The sequence below is a fragment of the Alosa pseudoharengus genome, unplaced genomic scaffold (genome assembly GCF_046254945.1).
Source record: "Alosa pseudoharengus isolate Yale_2024_CS ecotype anadromous, Long Island Sound unplaced genomic scaffold, YU_APseudo_1.1 YU_APseudo_1.1_scf_19, whole genome shotgun sequence".
Classification (NCBI taxonomy): domain Eukaryota; kingdom Metazoa; phylum Chordata; class Actinopteri; order Clupeiformes; family Clupeidae; genus Alosa; species Alosa pseudoharengus.
Window position 1 is genome coordinate 27,653,678 of NW_027468657.1, and position 6,314 is coordinate 27,659,991.

Sequence of the window (6,314 nt, forward strand, 5' to 3'; positions counted from 1 at the left end):
GGTGGCGACGTGTACAATACCTTTTGAGTCGATGGCGAAAAGAATACCTCGCAAATATAGCTCTCAGACAGAAATGGCATAGCCTGGGTGCCATTCCGAACTTAGTCCCGCCCACAACGTTTGAGGTCGGGAAGTTCGGTCTGGCATTGATCAATAGTGGCGCGAGTATGCTCGCCCAAATACTGGCGGGCCAATCAAATTGTCAGGGCGGGCTTTATACGATGATGGACAGATGCTCAACAGTAACGTAATCCACCACGTCACCAAAGAGCGCTTGGGTTGAATTCGTTTACAACAACGATGCCTGCCGCTGGCGAATTGAAATGTGTAGATTCGGCTATCAGGTCTGTTCTAGAAGATATCGACAGCGAATTCATTTTAAAAGAGGAACAGAGTAACGGGATCAAGGCATTTGTTGATAAGAAAGATTTTTTTTGCCGAAGCAACTGAAATGGGCATCACGGCGATGCAACTCGGCGTGCACGACGAGGTGGATATAGCCAGCGGTCGTTGCCAGATCCTTTTTTGAAGCCCGGAATCCTGGCTGCTGAACAACAAGTGGAGGGACATGCTAAGCTCCGATGTTTTTCAAGCCAACGTAATGGGTATCGTCATGGACGAAGTTCATCTAACTTACAAATGGTAAGAGAGTCTAACTGTCTGACTTAGTAAATAACTCCCAATGTCGTGATATGAATCCCATGTTGTAAACATAGTAGCCTAGGTATCGTTGTACGTTCGCTAACTCAGACTTGGTACAATCATAACGTTAGTGTGATTGTAGCGAACTAGCTGTTAAAACATTCTAATGTAGGTTACTGTTTTATTTCTATCAGTGGTCAGGCTGCAAAAGGGCAGAAGGGCATTTGGGTGTTGCTTTATGTACTCAAGCACCATACCCATATTGGTAGGCTAGTCACTGTACCCCTTATAAGTGATGTATTCTTTTTAGATGTCAGTACAGTCATTAAAAAGTACTAAATGATACTACTCATAATTTCTTATTTTTACTGTTACTTATTGGTTGCTTTTTGTACCGCTATATATTCCAGGTACACCTGTGCTGACATTGACCGCTTCTGCTGATCGGGAATCCAGAGCCAGGGTTATGAAACAGCTTCAGATGGACAATCCAATAAATTTGGCCCTGAGCCCAAACATAACAAACATCAGAGTGGGTCTGATTAAAGTACCTGGCCATACACTGGAGTGCCTACACTGGATTGTGAGGGATGTTAGTACAAAGCTTGACCCAGCAGTTAAGACGGTACTTTAATGGAGTCACTAGTTGTCTGCGGAAAGCTTTGTACTGCCATTTTGAGGAACACACCACATCTGTTGATCTAGGACATCTGTGCTGCACTCACTGCCATTCTGTTTGTTCTTGTGAACCTGAAGGTTGTGGGGAGCTAATCCCCAAATATGAACACTTTCAAGGGGAGGTTTCATCACACCACAAACACAGAATAGTCACACCTAAGGGCACACTTTTGATCAGGGAACTGTTACAAACTTACAGGAGTAGTTTACTTCAGGACCATAAAAACATACCACTTTACACAGTCGACACAGCCTGCACTGGTTTTGGAGATGAACTCATTGATCAGTTTTAGAACAGTGCACACAGATATTTGACCTGGACTTCATTATCCATAATCTCCCTACATACAAGCTGGAACATGCAAAAGAGATACTATGAATTATGCATGAGGTTTTTGATGACATCGAACAGAGTCAAACTAATTTGTTTGATGACTGTGTTGTTCAGGATGACCGTGTTCAGGTTGACATGGATTACACTGGTTACTTTGATGACGAGGATGAGGATGATAAGATACAATCATCCCCAAGTAACTTGGAATCAGGCTTGTCAATGTTGAAGATCTCAGGCTAGCTTCAAATTCAGGCTCAAATTTGTAGCTTCAGGGTCCTGTTGTTGTGCAAATGCCTTTTTTTTACCTCTGTTACATTAATATTTTTGAATAAAATTAAAATGGTTTATACTTCTCTACTGGTTGGTGATGTTTCTGCATTTAAAGACAAACAATAAGACATGTCAATAAAGATTTTTAATATCTACACATAATAGGTAATGTTTGAAGATATACGCTGAACTTTGAACATACAACCAATAAGAAAACACAAAAATGTTTTCAAGAATGTGGATACTACTAAACTATTATATGAAAACAATTATTTACATTGTCATTTACGAAAACAATATTTACAAATTACCATCACCATTTACATTTCACATTTACTTAATTATTTAAATAGGCACATTTTGCCAGTCCATTATTTTCTCCTGGTAATTCAGCTTTGCCAATAAGTTTCTCTTGAAATTCGGGAATGCATGAGACTGCCTGCCTGGGTGATTTTTGTTGGGAAAGTTGTGTCTCCCTGAAAACGTTTACCAGTGTTAAAACGTCCTGTTCTCGGGCCACATGATGAATGCCAGCCGGCCTTGTCAGCTCCAGCTCTGTGTCCGTTTTGTCCATTAGCTCTTTGACGATGCCAATGGACCTACTGATTCTGGCTGCTGACATTTCTGACATGTTTGGTCCCAATCCTCTCATAAATGATTTGAGATAATTTTGTTTAGGTGTTCCAGGTGGAGGTCAAGTGGATGGAAAATGGGTGACAACCTGAAATATAAGTGAACACATCAGTGTGAAGAATTACAGTATAGCCTAATAAGTATAACGTGCATTGACAATACATTGGAAAATACAGACTGTTAAATATGGTGACACCAGATGCAATTGCTGAGCAGGTCAGAGAAACACTGCCCACCCCCCACAGAGGTGCAGAGCACAGAAGTGGGGGTTGGATAACATGCTAGTCCATTACAAAATGAAGTTTCTACATATTGACAAAGTGACAGAGGCCAACTTACACATCAGGTACAAGTTTATCCTGGTAACATTTGCTCACACTACACTGAAATTCGGGCTGGCTTCCAGAATACTAGGCATGTCAAAATATGACTAGATGATTTAATCATAGATAGATTTCACGGAAATGAGGAGTGTGGGAATGCACAGTGTTTATCACATTGGACAATAATCACGACTCACTATTAACTCATGTGAAACGTGGCAATCGAGGTTATTCTCATAGTCATATCATAAGAAGTAGAAATGTATTAACAAGCTTACCTCTGTAATGCTTCTTCGCGTTTTTGTACCGGTTGGAGATGACGGATTGGGGCAGAACTTCTTCAGAGTCCGGGGCGTCTCTGATGCCTCAGATGAACACGGTTCTTCAGGCTGGTCTCCTTCGTCTTCTGTCCATTTTTTAAACACGGGCATGTCGCGTTCCAACCGTGTTATAAAGTTCTGACAGGACCGACAAATGCGATGCGATTTGTTTGCAGTGTTGTGGAGTTGTAATCCTAAACGGATAACTTGATCGTATATGCATTCACCTTTACTGTTTCTCTCAAAAATGAGGTTCGTGTGTTGAAGAACTCCGTGTATCCTTACATTATTTTTACACCTGCGAAAATCGCTCACATTTTCTTCTTCTAGCGTGCAGTTGAGTTCTGTTGACATCAACTATGCGTCGCTTAACATACGTCACACACTCCGTTGCTCTGATTGGTTGTAGGTCTATCCAATTGAGTGCAGAGGCATTTTTTTTCCTGGTTCGTTTGAAACACGCCCCATAATCACAGCTCTATGGAGCAGTATCAGACTCAAATTCTGACTAGAATTGAGTATGACTACGTCAGGCTAGAAATGGCATTCCCCAAAAAGGAATCTACACATTGGAGATGTTGTATTAATGAAAGAGGACCATGTACCCAGAAATGAATGGAGATTAGCTAGAGTCTCAGAAGTCACCACTGACAAAGATGGACTGGTAAGGAGAGTAAAGGTCTGCCCAGGTGACCGGAACCTTAACAATAGGGGTGAGCGCCACCATAAAATATCTGAAGTGGAGCATCCAGTCCAGAAGCTTGTCTGGAGATGGGCTAATCTGACTTCCTCTCCCTAAAACCATCTATTCCCATTAGTGTTTCCCTTTAATATGGTTTGGGTAATATTTTTAGTCATTTTCAAGTTTAAATCATTCGTGTTTAAAGTGAACCATAAATTGTCCCATTAATCACTCATGATTGGTGGGAGTGTAAATAAACATGTCTTGTTTATTTGTTTTTGTTTAAATATACCTGTTGTTTATTTGTTTTTGTTTAATTTCAATTCATATGTATCATTTATATTTGACTTAATTCCATTGGTACAGTAGCCTACATAAGACATTCCACAAGGTGCATTCTAAGGCTTTGGCTGCATGCTTGTTATTGTCACTACGGCAACGGCATTATTATGACCGCCGCGCAGCGAAGCGGTGGTCATATAGGTTTAGTCAGAATTTTTTTCTTTTTTTTTTTTTCTTTTTCGCATGCCCAAATTTCCGTCAATGAGTCCCGGGACACTGAAAGACCGGGGTAAATTTACCCTTAGAACCCTAGACTGAAATAAATGCCATTTTTATTTAGTAATGAAAAATGCCCTTTCTGCGCTCCATATCTGTGACACGAACTAATCTGACCTGACTGAACCCGAGTTTGCGTGTTCTGTGTGTACACTCATGATGATTCTAAAACAACTTTTTACTGCATTGTCATGAACAAAGTGAAGGCAAAAAGGTGTTTTTTTGTCGAATAAATTGGGATGCAATGTGAGTCTCGAATTGGATGCCATGCAGGAATTTGCTGGGATCTCAAAACCGCATTATGAACATACTTTGCCATAGAGAAACACATGATAGCGTTGGATTACGAACATGCCTTGCCACTACAACACACAAAAACGTGGGGTAAGTGGAGCTATATGAAGTTATTATTATGACCGCCGCGCAGCGAAGCGGCAGTCATATAGGTTTAGTCAGATTTTTTTTTTTTTTTTCTTTTTCGCATTTCCAAATTTCCGTCAATGATTCCCGGGACACTGAAAGACCGGGGTAGACGAAACTTGGTGGGCATGTAACCCCATATGGATAGCATGGAACCATCGTTTTTCGTTTTGATCTGTAGCCCCCCCGCTGGACTGCACCCCCCGAAAGGAGGGTAGGGCAGACACAGTTTTCTGTGAATATCTCGAGAACCGTAAGGTTTAGGAGGACCATTTTTTTTTTGTATGTTGATCTCAAGGGGCCATGTCAACCCATTCCATAACCACTCATTTCATGTATAGCGCCACCTAGTTAAACACAAAAAAGTAAAAATGAGGTGTTGTAATCGCATGTATCTGTGACCTAACATAGTCAAAACTGTATGAAATTGGAAGTGTAGGATCATTATGACACCCTCTGAATGCACGCCAAGTTTCGTGGAATTCCGTTCATGGGGGGCCACACAATAAATTAATTTATGTTACTATACACCAACTGGCCTGTAGGTGGCCGGAGACAGTTTTCTGTGAATATCTCGAGAACCGTAGGGCCTAGGAGGTCCACCTTTTTTTTGTATGTTGATCTCAAGGGGCCATGTCAACCCATCCCATTACCACTTATTTCATGTATAGCGCCACCTAGTTAAAAATTAAAAAGCAAAATATTAGGTGTTTTCATCACAATATCTCTGGCTGACATGGTCAAAACTGCACGAAATTGAAAGTGTAGGATCATTATGACACCCTCCGAATGCATGCCAAGTTTTGTGTACTTTCGTTCATGGGGGGCCTTACAATAAAACAATTTATGTGTACATTTAGTGACGTACACCAACAAGGATTCCCGGGACACTGAAAGACCAGGGTACACAAAACTTGGTGGGCATGTACCCCCACATGGATAGCATGGAACTGTCATTTTTCATTTTGATCTGTAGCCCCCCCGCTGGACTGGACCCCCCGAAAGGAGGGTAGGCCAGACACAGTTCTCTGTGAATATCTTGAGAACTGTAGGACCTAGGATGACCATTTTTTCCGTATATTTGCCTCCAGGGGTCATGTTAACCCAGTTCATGTGCACACATGTGCACAAACAGATACACACACACACACACACATTCACATTAATCATACGTATGACACATACTCACACAGTAGACATATGTACGCTTCCATGCACAGGCACATACACAGGCACACACACAAGCACGCACACACACACACACACACACACACTCACACACACACACACACCCACACACATAACATAAACATAACACAAACAATCAAGAATTTCTCATAATTATGAACAGGCAAGATGGAGGTGGGGTTGTATAAAATGAATTTTACATGTGAAATCTATGAACTAATCATGTTTTGGTACTTGTTGTCTAGCAGATACCAGTGAGAATTGAG

At 41.3% G+C, this 6,314-nt stretch overlaps 2 long non-coding RNA genes across 2 annotated transcripts; one reads left to right on the forward strand and one right to left on the reverse strand.

Annotated features, from left to right (window-relative positions):
* The first annotated feature begins 361 nt into the window (after nt 1–361).
* Nucleotides 362–2,003, forward strand: LOC143133183 (uncharacterized). Its single transcript, XR_012988483.1, has 2 exons — nt 362–642; nt 1,053–2,003. It is a non-coding gene; the product is annotated as an uncharacterized LOC143133183 (long non-coding RNA).
* A 48-nt stretch (nt 2,004–2,051) lies between these two features.
* LOC143133184 (uncharacterized) lies at nt 2,052–3,643 on the reverse strand. The gene is made up of 2 exons (XR_012988484.1): nt 3,159–3,643; nt 2,052–2,645 (listed from the first exon to the last, which is right to left on the reverse strand). It is a non-coding gene; the product is annotated as an uncharacterized LOC143133184 (long non-coding RNA).
* Between the last annotated feature and the right edge of the window lie 2,671 nt (nt 3,644–6,314).